The sequence below is a fragment of the Ceratotherium simum genome, chromosome 22, assembly GCF_057802395.1.
Source record: "Ceratotherium simum simum isolate JZ-2026a chromosome 22, ASM5780239v1, whole genome shotgun sequence".
In the NCBI taxonomy this organism is placed as follows: Eukaryota; Metazoa; Chordata; class Mammalia; order Perissodactyla; family Rhinocerotidae; genus Ceratotherium; species Ceratotherium simum.
Genome location: NC_141921.1, coordinates 9,829,448 through 9,848,556, shown reverse-complemented (window position 1 = coordinate 9,848,556; position 19,109 = coordinate 9,829,448). Strand labels below are relative to the sequence as shown.

At 38.8% G+C, this 19,109-nt stretch overlaps 1 protein-coding gene across 1 annotated transcript in view; it reads right to left on the bottom strand.

Moving 5' to 3' along the window:
* Positions 1 to 19,109, bottom strand: part of AGBL4 (AGBL carboxypeptidase 4) — a 1,245,941-nt gene that overhangs the window by 469,503 nt on the left and 757,329 nt on the right. The window lies entirely within an intron of this gene.

The window sequence follows — 19,109 nt, the reverse complement described above, 5'->3', positions numbered from 1 at the left end:
TCTTTTTTTAAAATTACTTTATTGAGGCCATATTGGTTTATAACATTGTGTAATTTCAGGTATACATTATTATATATCAGTTTCTGTATAGACTGCACCGTGCTCCCCACCAATAGTCTAGTTTTTATCCATCACCATACATAGGTGCCCCTTTACCCCTTTCACCTACCGCCCCACCCCATTCTCCTCTGAACCACTAATCTGTTCTCTTTATCCATGTGCTTGTTATATTCCACATATGAGTGAAATCATAGGGTGTTTGTCTTTCTCCGTCTGGCTTATTTCACTTAACATAATACCCTCAAGGTCCATCAATGTTGTTGCAAATGGGACGATTTTGTCTTTTTTATGTCTGAGTAGTATTCCATTGTATATATATACCACATCTTCTTTATCCATTCATCTGTTGATGGGCACTTGGGTTGCTTCCACGTCTTGGCTATTGTGAATAATGCTGCAATGAACATAGGGGTGAAGAAATCTCTTTATATTGTTGATTTCAAGCTCTTTGGATAAATATCCAATAGTGGGATAGCTGGAATCTATGGTATTTCTATTTTTAATTTTTTGAGAAATTTCCATACTGTTTTCCATAGTGGCTGACCAGTTTGCATTCCCACTAGCAGCAAATGAGGGTTCCCTTTTCTCCACATCCTCTCCAACATTTGTTGGGTAGACATGTCATCCAAAAAGATTCCTTTATGACCAATATCAAATAGTGTGTTGCCTATATTTTCTTCTATGAGTTTTATAGTTTCAGGTCTCATCTTCAGCTCTTGGATCCATTTGAGTTAATTTTTGTGAATGGCGATAGCAGATGGTCCACTTTCATTCTTTTGCATGTGGCTGTCCAGTTTTCCCAACACCATTTATTGAAGAGACTTTCCTTTTTCTATTGTATGTTCTGACCTCCTTTGTCAAAAATTAGCTGTCCGTATATGTGTGGTTTTATTTGTGGGCTTGCAATTCTGTTCCATTGATCTGTGTGTTTGTTTTTGTACCAGTACCATGCTGTTTTGATTACTATTGCTTTGTAGTATGTTTTGAAGTCAGGGGTTGTGATGCCTCCAGCTTTGTTCTTTTTTCTTAGGATTGCTTTAGCTATTCAGGGTCTTTTGTTGCCCCATATGAATTTTAGTATTCTTTTTTCTATTTCCGTGAAGAATGTCATTGGGATTCTGGTTGGGGTTGCATTGAATCTGTAGATTGCTTTAGGTAATATAGACATTTAAACTACGTTTATGTTTCCAATCAATGTGCATGGGATGTCTTTCAATTTCTTTATGTCATCATAGATTTCTTTCAATAATGTATTGTAGTTTTCATTATATAGGTATTTCACCTCCTTGGTAAGATTTATTTCTAGATATTTTATTATTTTTGATGCAATTGTAAATGGTATTATGTTTCTGAGCTCTCTTTCTGTTAGAAAAAGGAATAAAAGGAATCCAAATAAGCAACGAAGAAGTGAAACTCGCACTATTTGCAGATGACATGATTTTATATATAGAAAACCCTAAAGAATCCGTTGGAAAACTATTAGAAATAATCAACAACTACAGCAAAGTCGCAGGGTACAAAATCAATCTACAAAAATCAGCTGCATTTCTCTGCCCATTTTTTGATTGGGTTGTTTGTTTTTTTGTTGTTGAGTTGAATGAGTTCTTTATATATTTTGGAGATCAACCCCTTGTCGGATAGGTGATTTGCAAATATTTTCTCCCAGTTGGTGGGTTGTCTTTTCATTTTGTTCATGGTTCCCTTTGCTTTGCAGAAGCGTTTTAGTCTGATGTAGTCCCATTTGTTAACTTTTTCTTTTGCTTCCCTTGCCTCATCAGACATGTTCTTTGAAAAGATGCTGCTAAGACCAATGTCAAATAATGTACTGCCTATATTTTCTTCTAGGAGTTTTATAGTTTCAGGTCTTACATTCAAGTCTTTAATCCATTTTGAGTTAATTTTTGTGTATGGTGCAAGATAACGGTCTACTGTCATTCTTTTGCATGTGGCTGTCCCGTTTCCCCAACACCATTTATTGAAGAGACTTTCCTTTCTCCATTGTATGTTTTTGGCTCCTTTGTCAAAGATTAACTGTCCATAGATGTGTGGTTTTATTTCTGGGCTTTCAATTTTGTTCCACTGATCTGTGTGTCTGTTTTTGTACCAGTACCATGTTGTTTTGATTACTATAGCTTTGTAGTGTATTTTGAAGTCAGGGATTGTGATGTCTCCAGCTTTGTTCTTTTTTCTCAGGATTCCTTTGGACATCCAGGGTCCTTTGTTGTTCTATATAAATTTTAGGATTCTTTGTTTGATTTCCATGAAGAATGTCATTGGGGTTCTAATTGGGATTGTGTTGAATCTGTAGATTGATTTAGGTAGTATGGACATTTTAACTATGTTGATTCTTCCAACCCATGAGCATGGAATATTTTTCCATTTCATGTGTCTTCTTCAATTTCTTCCAATAATTCTTATAGTTTTTAGTCTTTCAGACACTTTGCATGTCTTTCACCTCTTCAGTTAAGTTTATTCCTAAATACTTTATTCTTTTTGTTGTGATTGTAAATGGGATTATACTTTTGATTTTTCTTTCTGCTAGTTCATTGTTAGTATATGGAAATGCAACTGACTTTTTAAAGTTGATTTTGTACCCTGCAACTTTGCTGTAGTTGTTGATTATTTCTAATAGTTTTCTGATGGATTCTTTAGAGTTTTCTATATATAGGATCATGTCATCTGTAAACAGCGAGAGTTTCACTTCTTCCTTTCCCGTTTGGATTCCTTTTATTTCTTTTTCTTGCCTAATTGCTCTGGCCAAAACCTCCAGTACTATGTTGAATAGGAGGGGTGAGAGTGGTCAGTCTTGTCTTCTTCCTATTCTCAGAGGGATGGCTTTCAGTTTTTCACCATTAAGAATGATGTTGGCTGTGGGTTTGTCATATACGGCCTTTATTATGTTGAGGTACTTTCCTTCTATACCCATTTTGTTGAGAGTTTTTATCATAAATAGATATTGGATCTTGTCAAATGCTTTCTCTGCATCTATTGAGATGATCATGAGGTTCTTATTCTTCATTTTGTTAATGTAGTGTATCACATTGTTTGATTTGTGTATGTTGAACCATCCCTGCACCCCTGGAATAAATCCCACTTGATCGTGGTGTATGATCCTTTTAATGAATTGCTGTTTTCAGTTTGCCAATATTTTGTTGAGGATTTTTCCATCTATTTTTATTAGCAATATTGGCCTGTAATTTTCCTTCTTTTTTTTTTTTTGAGAAAGATCAGCCCTGAGCTAACATCCATGCCAATCCTCCTCTTTTTGCTGAGGAAGACCGGCCCTGAGCTAACATCTATTGCCAGTCCTCCTCCTTTTTCTCCCGAAAGCCCCACTAGATAGTTGTATGTCACAGTTGCATATCCTTCTAGTTGCTGTATGTGGGATGCTGCCTCAGCATGGCCAAACATGCGGTGCATCCGTGTGCACCCAGGATCCGAACCCGGGCTGCCAGTAGCGGAGCACGCGCACTTAACTGCTAAGCCATGGAGCCGGCCCCTAATCTTTCTTCTTGGTGTTGTCCTTGTCTGGCTTTGATATCAGGGTAATGTTGGCCTCATAGAATAGTTAGGAAGCATTCTGTCTTCTTTGATTTTTTGGAATAGTTTGAGAAGTACAGGTACTAAATATTCTTTGAATGTTTGGTAAAATTCTCCAGAGAGGCCATCTGGTCCTGGACACTTATTTTCTGGGAGTTTTTTATTACTGTTTCAATCACTTTACTTGTGATTTGTCTATTCAGATTCTCTATTTCTTCTTGATTCAATTTTGGGAGGTTATATGAGTCTAGGAATTTATCCATTTCTTCAAGGTTGTCCAATTTGTTGGCGTATAGTTTTTCATAGTATTCTCTTATAATCCTTCGTATTTCCGCAGAATCTGTTGTAATTTCTCCTCTTTCATTTCTTATTTTATTTATTTGAGCTTTCTCTTTTTTTCTTGGTGAGTCTGGCTAAGGGTTTGTCTATTTTGTTTATCTTCTCAAAGAACCAGCTCTTGGTTTCATTAATCCTTTCTACTGTTTTTTTAGTCTCTATTTCATTTATTTCCACTCTGATTTTTATTATTTCCCTCCTTCTGCTGACTTTGGGCTTTGTTTGTTCTTCTTTTTCTAGTTCTGTTAGGTGCAGTTTAAGGTTACTTATTTGAGATTTTTCTTGTTTGTTGAGGTGTGCCTGTATTGCTATAAATTTCTCTCTTATGACTGCTTTTGCTGTATCCCATAGGAGTTGGTATGTTGTATTTTCATTTTCATTTGTCTCCAGGTATTTTTAATTTCTCCTTTGATTTCTTCATTGATCCAATTGTTATTCAGTAGCATGTTGTTTAGTCTCCATATATTTCTGTCTTTCCCAGCTTTTTTCGTGTAGTCGATTTCTAGTTTCATAGCACTGTGGTCAGAAAAGATGCTTGGGATGATTTCAATCTTCTTAAATTTATTGAGGTTTGCCTTCTTTCCCAACATACATTCTATCTTTGAGAACGATCCATGTGCACTTGAGAAGAATGTATATTCTGCTGTTTTAGGATGGAATTCTCTGTATATATCTATTAAGTCCATCTGATCAAGTATTTTTTCATTTAGATCTACTATTTCCTTGTTGACTTTTTATCTGGATGATCTGTCCATTGATGTAAGTGGGGTGTTGAGGTCCCCTACTGTTATTGTGTTGCTACTAATTTCTCCCTTTAGGTCTGTTAACAGTTGCTTTATACACTTTGGTGATCCCGTGTTAGGTGCATATATATTAATAAGTGTTATGTCCTCCTGGTGGAATGTCCCTTTTATCATTATATACTGCCCCTCTTTGTCTCTAATTGTCTTTTAACTTGAAGGCTATTTTGTCTGATATAAGTATGGCAACACCAGCTTTCTTTTGTTTGCCATTAGCTTGCAGTATGGTCTTCCATCCCTTCACTCTGAGCCTATGTTTGTCTTTAGAGCTGAGATGTGTTTCCTGGAGGCAGCATATTGTTGGATCTTGTTTTTTAATCCATCCAGCTACTCTGTGTCTTTTCGTTGGAGAATTCAATCCATTTACATTTAGAATGATTATTGATATATGAGGGCTTAATACTACCATTTTATCTCTTGTTTTCTGGTTGATCTATGTTTCCATTGTATTTCTGACTGCCATTTCCTTTTTGTGGTTTTCTGAGGAGGTTTTCTCACTTTTTGTGAGTTGTGGCTCTGCTCTGATTTTTTGTTTAGTGGTTACCGTGAGGTTTGTATAAAAGATCTCAAAGGTGAAATAGTCCATTTTATCATAGCCTCTTATCTCCATTAACCTAAGCAGGTTCCCTCCCTTACCTCTTCCCCTTCTGAGTTATTGTTGTTACAAATTATTCTGTTTTTAATGCTGTGAGTTTGTGACTAAGTTGAAGTGTTTATAGTTACTTTTGTTGCTCTCCTTCCCTTTATGTTTAGGTTATAACTGAGTATTTGTTTCCCTGTTCTGATAGAGAGCTGTAGTTTTCTGATTTTGTCTGTCTAATTATCTCCTTGCTCAATGCTTTATAGGCCTTTGCCTTTTTTTTTGCAGTGTGAGTACATCTTTAATTATTTCTTGTAGGGGAGGTCTAGTGGCAATGAACACCTTCAGCTTTTGTTTATCTGGGAAAGATTTTATTTCTCCATTATATCTGAAGGAAAGTTTCACTGGATAGAGTATTCTTGGCTGAAAGTTTCTGTCTTTCAGCATTTTGAATATATCATTCCATTCTCTTCTAGCCTGTAGAGTTTCTGATGAGAAATCCGCTGAAAGCCTGATAGGGGTTCCTTTGTATGTTATTCTCTTTTGTCTAGCTGCCCTTAATACTTTTTCTTTGTCATTGACTTTTTCCAGTTTTACCATTATATGCCTTGGGGAAGGCAATGCTTTTTAACACTGATGTAATTACGTGTTCTATTGGCTTTGTGTATTTGTAAATAAGGTTCCTTTCCCAGGTTTGGGAAGTTCTCGGCTATTATTTCTTTGAACAACCTCTTTGCTCCTTTCTCCCCCTCTTCTCCCTCTAGAATACCTACAATCCTTATGTTGCTTTTCCCAATTAAGTCAGATATTTCTCAAAGAATTCCTTCATTTTTTTTAAAATCTTATTTCTGTCTCCTTCTCCACCTGTAGCATTTCTATATTTTTATCTTCTAAATCACTAATTTGTTCCTGCATAACATTGGCTCTATTCTTTAAGGATTCTATATTATTTTTTATTTCATTGATTATTTTTTTCATATCCAGATTTTCTGCTTGATTTTTTTTTTTTATAGTTTCAATCTCTTGGGTGAAGACATTCATTTTATTCCTGAGCTCACTGAATTGTTTTTCTGTGTTCTCTTGTATCTCGTTGAGTTTCTTTATGACAGCCATTTTGAATTCTCTGTCATTTAATTGTAAATTTCTGTACCTTCAGGGCTGGTTTTTGGAGAATTGTCATTTTCCTTCTGGTCTGAACTGTTGTTGTGGTTTCTCATGGTGTTTAACAAACTAATCTTTTGTCAGGGCATTTCTGGTAGTATTAGGTCTCAGATTCTATCTGCCACCGCTAGGGGGAGAAGGAGCAGAGTTTCTGGTCCCACCCTGTCTGCTGGAAGTTGTGTGGGTACTGCAGGCGTTTGCACCAGCCTGGAGAGTGTTCAGGCACTTGTGTGGACTGTGCTTGGTGGGTGGGGCTTCCTCATGTGGAACTGAGCTGGGGCCACTCTTTGGTGTTGCAGAGGCATGATGGGCTCCCTCTCTCGCCTGGAAAGCCATCGTGAGCGAGTTAAGCGCTGCCGCTGCCTTTTCCTGCAGTCACACCAGGGCGTACTCCCTCTTTTAAGGCTCAGCTGTACCATGGGCATGGACGTGGGCCTGGAGTTTGCTTGCCCCAGTGAGCTGCAGACTCTGCTTGCAGACTGGCAGGCTGCTGCGCTTGGTGGGCAGGGCTTCTCATGTGGACCCAGCCAGAGCCACTCCTTGGGGCCACAGGGACATGGTGGGCTCCCTTCTCACCTGGAGAGTAAACACAAGTGGGTTAAGGGCAGCCACCACCTCTTCCTGCAGTCGCCCCTGGGCGCACTCCCTCTTTCAAGGCTTAGCTGTACTATGGGCACTGGCGTGCACCACAGACTCTACTTGCAGACTGGCAGGTGGCTGTGCTTGGTGGTGGGGCTTCTCGTGTGGACCCAGTTAGGACCACTCCTTGGGGTCGCAGGTGCATGGTGGGCTCCCCTAACCCCTCACTGGGAGAGCGATCACCAGCAAGCTTAGGGCTGCCTCTGTCTCTTCCTACACTCTTCCTGGGACACATTCTGTTCCCACTTGCAGGGTGCTCGTGCCAAGCTGGAAAGTGATCCTATGTATGCACAGGGCTGTGGCGGGGTGGGTAGAGAGTGCTCAACTATCTCCACCACTACCCAGAGGGTCAGTCTGTCCACCCTCAGATGTATAGCTGCATGTGTCTCTCAGGCATCCTGTTGTGCTGTGTAGGCTTCTTCTGTTAGACAATGAATGTCGATTTAGTTGTAGTTCAAAAGAGGGAGAAACAAAGGGAATAGCTCACTCCACCACATTGCTGACGTCACTCCTCTTTCATTTTTAATTTTATTCATTTAACACCTTCTCTCTTTTTTCCTTAATGAGTCTGGCTAAGGATTTGTCAATTTTGTCCACCTTCTCAAAGAAACAGCTCTTAGTTTCATTTATCCTTTCTATTTTTTTATTGATGTTTTAATAGTTTATAACATTGTGAAATTTTGGGTTGTACATTTTTGTTTGTCCATCACCATCTATTTTTTTTTTGAATGCTCTAATTTTTATTTCTGCTCTAATTTTTATCATTTCCCTCCTTCTTCTGACTTGGCTTTGTTTGTTCTTCTTTTTCTGATTCTGTTAGGTGTAATTTAAGATTACTTACTTGAGATTTTTCTTGTTTGTTGAGGTAGGCCTGTATTGCTATAAATTTCTCTCTTAGTAATGCTTTTGCTACATCCTATAAAAGTTGGTATGTTGTGTTTTCATTTTCATTTGTCTCCAGGTATATTTTGATTTCTTCATTGATCCAAAGGTTGTTCAGGAACATGTTGTTTAATCTCCACATATTTGTGCCTTTTGCAGTTTTTTTCTTGTAGTTCATTTCTAGTTTCTTAGCATTGTGGTCAAAAAGATGTTTTATATGATTTCACTCTTCTTAAATTTATTGAGGCTTGCCTTATTTCCCAACATATGGTCTATCATTGAGAATGTTCCATGTGCACTTGAGAAGAATGTGTATTCTGCTGTTTTTGGATGGAATGTTCTACATATATCTATTAAGTCCATCTGGTCTAGTATTTCATTTAAGGCAACTGTTTCCTTGTTGACATTCTGTCTGGATGATCTGTCCATTGATGTAAGTGGGGTGTTGAGGTCCCCTACTATTATTGTGTTGCTGTCAATTTCTCCCTTTAGGTCTGTTAATAGTTGCTTTATACACTTTGGTGATCCCGTGTTAGGTGCATATATATTAATAAATGTTATGTCCTCTTGGTGGACTGTCCCTTTTATCATTATATACTGCCCCTCTTTGTCTCTCATTGTCTTTTTTTATCTTGAAGTCTGCTTTGTCTGATATAATTATGGCAACACCTTCTTTCTTTTGCTTGCCATTTGCTTAGAGTATTGTCTTCCATCCCTTCACTCTGAGCTTATGTGTTTCCTGAGCTGAGATGTGTTTCCTGGAGGCAGCATATTGTTGGGTCTTGTTTTTTGTTTTTGTTTTTGTTTGGCTGCAGAAGATTTACCCTGAGCTAACATCTGTTGCAAATCTTACTCTTTTTGGTTGAGGAAGATTTGCCCAGAGCTAACATCTGTGCCAGTCTTCCTCTAATTTGTATGTGAGTCACCGCCACAGCATGGCTGATGAGTGGTGTAGGTCTGTGCTCGGGATTTGAACCTATGAACCTGGGCCATTGAAGCACAGGGCACCAAACTTAACCACTAGGCCACGGGGCTGGCCCCTGGGTCTTGGTTTTTAATCTATCCTGCCACTCTGTGTCTTTTGATTGGAGAATTCAATCCATTTACATTTAGAGTGATTATTGATACATGTGGGCTTAATACTGCCATTTTATCTCTTGCTTTCCAGTTGTTCTATATTTCCATTGTATCTTTTCTCTTGTATTTCTGACTGCCATTTCAGTTTGGTGGTTTTCTGTGATTCTTTACTCAGTTTTCTCTTTATTTATGACTTGTGGCTCTGCTTTGATTTTTCCTTTAGTGGTTACCATGAGGTTTGTATAAAAGAACTCATAGATGAGATGATCTATTTTCTTTTTTATTGCAGTAACGTTGGTTTATAACATTGTATAAATTTCATGTGTACATCATCATACTTCTATGTCTGCATAGATTACATCATGTTCACCACCCAAAGACTAATTGCAATCCACCACCACACACAAATACCTAATCATCCCTTTTACTCTCCTCCCTCCCTCCTTCTCCTCTGGTAACCACCAATCCAATTACTGTCTTTGTGTGTTTGTTTGTTGTTGTTGTAATTTTCTACTTATGAGTGAAATCATATGGTATTTGACCTTCTCCCGCTGACTTATTTTGCTTAGCATAATATCCTCTAGATGCATCCATGTTGTCACAAAGCGCTGGATTTCATCACTTCTTACGCCTGAGTAGTATTCCATTGTGTATATATACCACATCTTCTTTATACACTCATCCCTTCATGGGCTCCTAGGTTGCTTCCAAATCTTGGCTATTGTGAATAATGCTGCAATGAACACAGTGGTGCGTGTATCTTTATCCATTTGTGTTTTCATGTTCTTGGGATAAATACCCAGCAGTGGAATAGGTGGATTGTATGGCAGCTCTATTCTTAATTTTTTGAGGAATCTCCATATTGTTTTCCATACTGGCTGCACCAGTTGGCACTCACACCAGCAGTGTATGAGAGTTCCCTTCTCTGCACATCCTCTACAACATGTGTTGTTTCCTGTCTCATTAATTATAGCCATTCTGACTATGATATCTCATTGCAGTTTTGATTTGCATTTCCCTGATACTTAATGATTTTGAACATCTTTTCATGTGTCTGTTGGCCATCTGTATATCTTCTTTGGAGAAATGTCTGTTCAGGTCTTTTGCCCATTTTTTAATTGGGTTGTTAGTTTTTTTGTTGTTGAGATGCATCAGTTCTTTGTATATTTTGGAGATTAAGCCCTTATCAGATGTATGGTTTGCAAATATCTTCTCCCAATTGTTAGGTTGTCTTTTCGTTTTGTTGATGGTTTCCTTTGCTGTGCAGAAGCTTTTTAGTTTGATGTAGTCCCATTTGTTTATTTTTTCTATTGCTTACATTGCCCAGTCAGACACAGTATTTGAAAATATGTTACTAAGACCGATGTCAAAAAGCATATTGCCTATGTTTTCTTCTAGAAGTTTCATGGTTTCAGGTCTTACATTCAAGTCTTTAATCCATTTTGAGTTGATTTTTGCATATGGTGTAAGATAATGGTCTACTTTCATTTTTTTGCATGTTGCTGTTCAGGTTCCCAACACCATATATTGAAGAGACTTTCCTTTCTCCATTGTATGTTCTTGGCTCCCCTGACAAAATTTAGCTGTCCATAGATGTGTGGGTTTATTTCTGGGCTCTTGATTACATTCCATTGATCTGTGGGTCTGTTTTTCTGCCAGTAACATGCTGTTTTGGTTACTACAGCTTTGTAGTAGATTTTGAAATTAGGGAATGTGATGCCTCCAGCTTTGTTCTTTTTTCTCATGATTCCTTTGGCTATTCAGGGTCTTTTCTCATTCCATATAAATTTTAGGATTCTTTGTCCTATTTCTGTGAAAAATGTTGTTGGAACTTTGATAGTGATTGCACTGAATCTATAGATTGCTTTAAGAACTTTGGACATTTTAACTATGGTTATTCTTCCAATCTATGATCATGGACTATATTTCCATTTCTTTGTGTCTTCTTCAATTACTTTCAACAATGTTTTATAGGTTTCAGTGTACAGACTTTTCACTTCTTGTGTTAAGTTTATTCCAAGGTATTTTATTCTTTTTGTTGCCATTGTAAATTGGATTGTATTCTTAATTTCTCTTTCTGCTACTTCGTTGTTAGTGTATAGAAAGGCAACTGATTTTTCTATGTTGATTCTGGATCCTGCAACTTTATTGTATTTGTTTATTATTTCTAAAAGTTTTTTGGTGGATTCTTTAGGGTTTTCTATATGTAAAATCATGTCATCTGCAAATAGTGACAGTTTCACTTCTTCCTTTCCAATTTGGATCCGTGTTATTTCTTTTTCTTGCCTGATTGCTCTGGCCTGGACTTCCAATACTATGTTAAATAGGAGTGGTGAAAGTGGGCAGCCTTGTCTGCTTCCTGTCCTTAGAGGGATAGCTTTCAGTTTTTCACCATTGAGGATGATATTAGCTGTGGGTTTGTCATATAGGGCCTTTATTATGTTGAGGTACTTTCCTTCTATACCCATTTTATTCAGAATTATTATCATAAATGGATGCTTTATTTTGTCAAATGTTTTGTCTGCATCTATTGAGATGATCATGCGATTTTTATTCTTCATTTTGTTAATTTGGTGTATAACGTTGATTGATTTGCAGATGTTAAACCATCCCTGCATCCCTGGAATAAATTCCACCTGATCACGGTGTTTGATCTTTTTAATGTATTGTTGTATTCAATTTGCTAGTATTTTGTTGAGGATTTTTGCATCGATGTTCATCAGTGATATTGGCCTGTAATTTTCTTTTTTGTGTTGTACTTTTCTGGTTTTGGTATCAGGGTAGTACTGGCTTCGTAGAATGAGTTAGGAATCTTCCCCTCCTCTTCAATTTTTTGGAAGAGTTTGCGAAGGATAGGTATTATTATATCGTCTTTGAATGTTTGGTAGAATTCACCCAGGAAGCCGTCTGGTCATGGACTTTTATTTTTTGGGAGGTTTTAGATTACTGTTTTGATCTCCTTACTGGTAATTGGTCTATTCAAAATCTCTATTTCTTCTTGATTCAGTTTGGGAAGGTTGTATGATTCTAAGAATTTAACCATTTTTTCTAGATTATCCAGTTAGTTGGCATATAGCTTTTCATAGTATTCTCTTATAATCTTTTGTATTTATGAGGTGTCTGTTGTAATTTCTCCTCTTTCATTTCTGATTTTATTTGAGCCTTCTCTCTTTTTTTCTTGGTGAGTCTAGCTAAAGGTTTGTCAATTTTGTTTATCTTTTCAAAGAACCAGCTCTTGGTTTCATTGATTTACTCCTATTGTTTTTTAAGTCTCTATTTCATTTATTTCTGCTCTCATTTTTATTATTTTCCTCCCTCTACTGATTTTGGGCTTTGTTTGTTCTACTTTTTCCAGTTCCTTTAGGTGCATTGTTCGATTGTTTATTTGAGATTTTTCTTATTTGTTGAGATAGGCCTGTATTGCTATAAACTTTCCTCTTAGAATCGCTTTTGCTATATCCCATAAATTCTGGCATGTCGTATTTTCATTTTCATCTGTCTCCAGGTATTTTTTGATTTCTCCTTTGATTTCTTCATTGACCCCATCGTTGTTCAGTAGCATTTTGTTTAATCAACACATATTTGTGGCTTTTCTGATATTTTTCCTATAGTTGGTTTCTAGTTTAATACTGTTGTGGTCAGAAAAGATGCTTGGTATTATTTCAGTCTTCTTAAATTTATGGAGACTTGTTTTGTGGCCTAATATGTGATCAATCCTGGAGAATGTTCCATGTGCATTTGAAAAGAATGTGTATTCTTCGGTTTTTGGATGGAATGTTTTGTATATATCTACTAAGTCTATCTGGTCTAATGTGTCATTTAAGGCCAATGTTTCCTTATTGATCTTCTGTTTGGATGATCTATCCATTGGTGTAAGTGGAGTATAAAAGTCCTCTACTATTATTGTCTTACTATTTCTCCTTTTATGTCTGTTACTAATTGCTTTATGTATTTAGCTTCTCCTATGTTGGGTGCATAGACATTTACAAGTGTCATATCCTCTTAGTGGATTGTTCTCTTGATCATTATGTAGTGCCCTTCTTTGTCTCTCATTACAGTTTTTGTTTTAAAGTCTATTTTGTCTGACATGAGTATTGCTACCCCAGCTTTCTTTTCATTGCAATTTGCATGGAGTATCTTTTTCCATCCCTTTGCTTTCAGTTTGTGAGTGTCTTTAGGTCTGAACTATGTCTCTTTTATGCAGCAAATATATGGGTCTTGTTTTTTTATCCAATCATCCACCCTATGCCTTTCGATTGGAGCATTTAGTCCATTGACATTTAAAGTAGCTTTTGATAACTATGGAATTACTGCCATTTATTAACTTTTCTCTGGGTGTTCTAGTAGTTCTTCTCTGTTCCTTTCTTCTTCTCTTGCTCTCTTCTCTTGTGGTTTGATAGCTTTCTTTAGTATTATGTTTGGATTGCTTTCTCTTAGTTTTTTGTGTATTTATTATATGTTTCTGGTTTGTGATTACCATGAGGCACGTATATTACAACCTATGTATATAGCAATCTATACTAAGTTGATAGTCTCTTTAGTTTGACCTCTTTCTAAAAGCTCTATTCCTTTAATCCCCTTCTTCCACAATTTATGTTTTTGATATCATATCTAACTATTTTGTGCATTTGTATCCTCTTCCCTCTTGTTATGGAAATAGATAATTTTTTCCTATTTGTGGTCTTCTCTTTCCCCCTTAAATAAGTCCCTTTAGCATTTCTTATAGGACTGGTTTCTTGTTGATAAGCTCCTTTAATTTTTGCTTGTCTGGGAAACTCTTTATCTCTCCTTCCATTCTGAATGATAACTTTGCCAGGTAGAGAATTCTCGGCTTTAGTTTTTTTTCCTTTTAGCACTTTAAATTTGTAGTGCCACTCTCTTCTAGCCTGTAAGGTTTCTGCTGAGAAGTCAGCTGATAGCCTTATGGGATTTCCTTTGTATGTAACTTATCTTTCTCTTACAGATTTTAGGATTCGCTCTTTATCTTTAATCCTGGACATTCTAATTATGATGTGTCTTGGTGTCAGCCTCTTTGGGTTTATCTTGTTTGGTGCTCTCTGTGCTTCCTGTGCCTCGATGCCCGTTTCCTTCCTTAGGTTAGGGAAGTTTTCAGCTATGATTTCTTCATATAGATTCTCTACCCCTTTGTCTCTCTCTTCTCCTTCTGGGACATCTATAACACAGAACTTATTGTGCCTTATGTTGTCCCAGAGGTCCCTTAGACTGTCCTCACTCTTTTTAATTCTTTTTTCTTTTATCTGTTCAGCTTGGGTGATTTCCTCTAGTCTTTCATCCAGCTTGCTGATTCGTTCTTCTGTATCATCTACTCTGCTATTTAGTTCCTCTAGTGAATTTTTCATTTCCAGTATTGTATTCTTCATTTCTGATTGGTTCTTTTTTATATTTTCCATTTCTTTGTTGACGTTCTCTCTGATTTCATCCATTCTTCTCCCAAGATCAGTGAGCATCCTTATGACTCTTTGAACTCTCTGTCAGGTAGATTGCTCATTTCTGTTTCATTTAGTTCCTTTTCTGGGATTTTGTCCTGTTCCCTCACTTGCAATGTATTCCTTTTGCCTCCTCATTTTGCCTCTTTCTCTGTGCTCGTATCTATGTATTAGGTATGTCTCCTGATCTTGGACTGGTGACCTTATGTAAGTGATGCCTTATGAGGCCCAGCAGTGTGCTTCCCTCTTGTCACCAGTTCCAAATGTTCCAGGAGTAACCCACATGTGGGCTACATGTGTCCTTCTGTTGTGGCAGGGTTGCTCTTGCTGTAGGTGTGCAGGGAAGCTGAGCTGTCCCCCTGGCTGGCTGGTTGTAATGCTCTGCTCTGTGTGATTCTTGTGGACTCTTCAGTCTCTTTATTGGTTTTGGGAGCCCCAGCACAGTTGGCTGCAAGGTCTAATAGCACATCCCTGTTGCAGTTTTTCTATTAAGTGAGTAGACCCCTAGTGTGGCTGATTGTTAGGCTCAGGGGCTTACAATTGCTGTAAGCCTCCAGCCTATAAGGCTCTTGTCAGCTCTCTGAGGATTTCAGCTGGGTGTGGCTGGCCCCAGGCATGGGAGCACCCAATTGTTTCAGGCTTTGGAAGGTGGGGCCAATCCCCTATGTGGCTGTTTGAGAAGCACAAGTCTTCTGTAGCTGCCAGGCCCCACTCCCCATAGGTCCACACACACAGTCAACATAGTCCTGTCCTGTGCATGTGCCCCTACCCCCTGAAGTGGACCCAGTCGCCCCTTGGCAGAGGCCCCACACACTCCACCAAAGCCCCACACACTCCACCTGCTCCTCATGCATACCTTGCTCCACATAGGTGGACCCACTTGCCAGGCTGCAGAGAATCCAGGCACATAGCCTATGCAGGCCTACAACTTGCCCTGAGGGCTTGTTGTCAGGTCTGGCCAGTCCCTAGGGCGGACTGCTTTCCTTGGCTGAGCTGGATTAAATTGATGCTCTAGTGGGTGGGGCAGACCCTCGGCTGGCAGGCCACAGGGAGAACTCTGATGGCATTTGCCAGTGTCTGTATCAGCATGCCCACACCAGGTCACAACAATGGCTGTTGCCAATGTTCCAGTCCCTGGAGAGGTCTCACCTCTCACCAAGATGCACCCAGAGCCTATGAAGTGAGTCTCTTTTCACCAAAGGACTCGGCACTTTTCTTTCTGGTGATTATAGGTTGCTTTCCAAAATGGGTGAATTTGTGCATGGGCCCTTTAAGAGCCAGCTTTAATTTCCTTATGTTCCATCTTTTCTGGGGGTATTTCCTGTCAGTAGCCAGCAAAGCCAGATATTATGACACTCGTCTTGGTTGTGCTGGTCCAAAAAATGCTTATAGCAGCAATGCTCGCTGGTTCAGGTTCCTCACTCCTCCAGAGAAGGCTGTGTACCTTTGGATTGATCCCGGGCAGCCAGGAAGTGTTGCAGCTTGTGAAGGTGCTTTTTTTTCTCCCCAGAAGGGAATTTCTGCCTCTTCTACCTCCGTCAGGACTGTCATTTGTTGTGGGGGTTCCTCTTATCCAGTTTTCAGTTCTCTCTCAGGGGTAACTGTTCCAAGAGTAGTTGTTAAGTCTGCTGTGTCTGTGAGAAGAGGTGAGTTCAAAGTCCACCGATGCCACCATCTTGAATTCTCCCCTGAGATAGTCTATTTTCTGATAGCATCTTATCTCCATTAGCCTAAGCGGGTTCCATCCATTTCCTCTTCCCCTTCTGAGTTTTTGTTGTCACAAATTATTCTTTTCTGTGTTGTCAGTTTCTGACTAAATTGAGTGTTTATAGTTATTCTTGATGCTTTCCTTCCCTTTATCTTTTATGTTATAATTAAGTGTTTACTAACCTATTCTGATATAGAGCTGCAATTCTGATTCTATCTGTTTCTTTGTCTCCTTCCTCAAGGTTTTGTAAACCTTCGCTTTTTAGTTTCAGATGGGAGGGTTCCTTTCTACGTTTCTTGTAAGTCGGGCCTAGTGGCAATGAATTCCCTCAGCTTTTGTTTATCTGGGAAAGCTTTTATTTCTCCATTATATCTGAAGGAAAGTTTCACTGGATAGAGTATTCTTGGCTGAAACTTTCGGTATTTCAGTATTTTGAATACATCATTCCATTCTCTCCTAGCCTATAAGGTTTCTGCTGAGAAATCCACTGAAAGTCTGATAGGGGTTCCTTTGTAGGTTATTTTCTTCTGCCTTGCTGCCATTATTATTTTTTCTTTGTCAATGACTTTTGCCGCTTTTAATATTATACGCCTTGGAGAAGGTCTTTTTGCCTTGATGTAATTAGGAGTTCTATTGGCTTCATGAACTTGTAAGTCCATTTCCTTCCCCAGGTTTGGGAAGTTCTCAGCTATTATTTCTTTGAATAAGCTCTTTGCTCCTTTCTCCCTCTCTTCTCCCTCTGGAATACCTATAATACTTATGTTGTTTTTCCTAATTGAGTCAGATATTTCTTGAAGAATTTTTTCATTTTTTAAAAATCGTAATTCTCTCTCCTCCTCCACCTGAAGCATTTCTATATTTCTATCCTCTAATTCACTAATTCTGTCCTCCATAACATCAGCTCTATTTTTTATGGTTTTGAGATTATTTTTTATCTCATTAATTGTGTTCTTCATATTGAGAATTTCTTTTTGTTTTTTTTTTTTAGAGTTTCAATTTCTTTGGTGAAGTATTCCTTCTGCTCTTTAATTTTATTCCTGAGCTCACTGAACTGTCTTTATGAGTTTTCTTGTAAATCATTGAGTTTCTTTATGACAACTATTTTGAATTCTCTGTCATTTAGATTGTAAATTTCTGTGACTTCAGAAATGGTTTCTCTAAACCAGAATGACAAGTTCTGGAGACTTGTCATTTTCTTTCTGATCTGAAATGTTACTGTAGTTCTTCATGGTGTGTGATGAATTGATCCTTTGCTGGCACATTTGTAGTAGTATCAGGTCACAGATTCCACCTGCTACCATGGTGGGTAGTGGGCAGGAGCTGTGTTTTCTCATCCCGCCCTGTCTGCTGGAAGTTGTGCCAGTAGGGCTGCTCTGCGATTGCACATGCTGGCTGTAGCCGCTTGGTGGGTCATGCACACATGCCTCTGTGCTCTGCTGGTGGGTTGCTCTTGTGCAGGCAGGCCTGCTGCGCTTGGCAGGGGACCAGCTGAGCTGCTGTGCTTGGTAGGTGGGGCTCCTTCATGGGGACTGAGCTGCTGCCACTCAGTGGAGAGTATTCCCATGTGCAGGGCTGCCATGACATGGTGGAGCTCCCACAGGCCAGGATAACACTCTGAAAGCATTTGCATGTGGGCTAGGCTGTCCCGCCTCCTTTTACAGTCACAATGGTCACTGTGTGAGAACTTGTGACCCGGATTGCTGCTGCTGGGGAGAGGGAGGGGTCTCCTCAGCTAGTTCCACTGCTTCCCGAGGATCCAGTCCACCCACCTTCAGATGTACAGCTGCATGGATCTCTCAGGCATCTTGTTGTGCTGTGTAGGGAATCCTCTGTTGGCTAATGAATGTGCATTTAGTTGTAACTTAGAGGGGAGAGACAAAGGGAACAACTCACTCCACCATGATGCTGACATCACTTTTTCTGAATCTTCTTAACTCAAGAGGAAGAGCTCTTAGTCGTTAACTGAAATCCTGGGTCCGCCACTTACCAGCTGTAAGACCCTGACCAAGGTACTTAAACTCTCTGAGCCTGAGGTTTCTCATCCATACAACGGGTATGAAATGCCTACTTCACAGGAATATTGTAAAAATCAATCAGATACCATATATAAAGCACTTGGCACAGAGCCTGCCACATAGTAACCATTTGATAAGTGGATTTTGCCACCAATGATGGATATTGCCATCATTGCTGCTATTCCTACTAATATGGTCACCATCAAACTCTTCCATTTGTTTCCTCAAAGAGATTGCAAATGGCTGTAAAGTAAAAGACTGTCTTAAGAGCCCTTCACAGTAGGTTTCTGTTTGAAATGGTAGTAGATAATAAACTTCTTTGGGTGATACAAAGAGAAAAAGAAATCCTTTAGGTTGGGTGGTCAGAGAAAGCTTAAAATCAATAGTTTGAACACTGAAGCCAAACAATTTCATGTTTATCTGCATTTTATAAAGTGCAATTGCACGAATTATCCCTTTCTACCTTCACAAGAGCTCATGGAATAGACATTTTTCTTCCAATTTCATAAATGAAGAAATAGAGACTTAGAGAAGTTAAATGACTGGTTCAAGAGCTCAGTTAATAAGAATGGCACTAGGATGTCTGCATTCAAATGCTCTGTGCTCTTTGCTACATTCATTTTTTGAAACCTGCCATAGGAAGAGCCAATGAGAATGAAACTGGCAATAGAATTGAGGGCCCCATCCAAGCCTCAACCTGCCCACCTGACTTCACAGGGTATAGTGGGATCTAATGGCCTCTTCTCCTTCTCTTCTTGGGCATAAGTTAGACCACATTTCCTGTGAACATTCCCACTGCAGTGAAGTATAACCCTGTGACTAAGATCTGACCAGTGGAATGTAAATAAAAGTGATGTGTGTCAC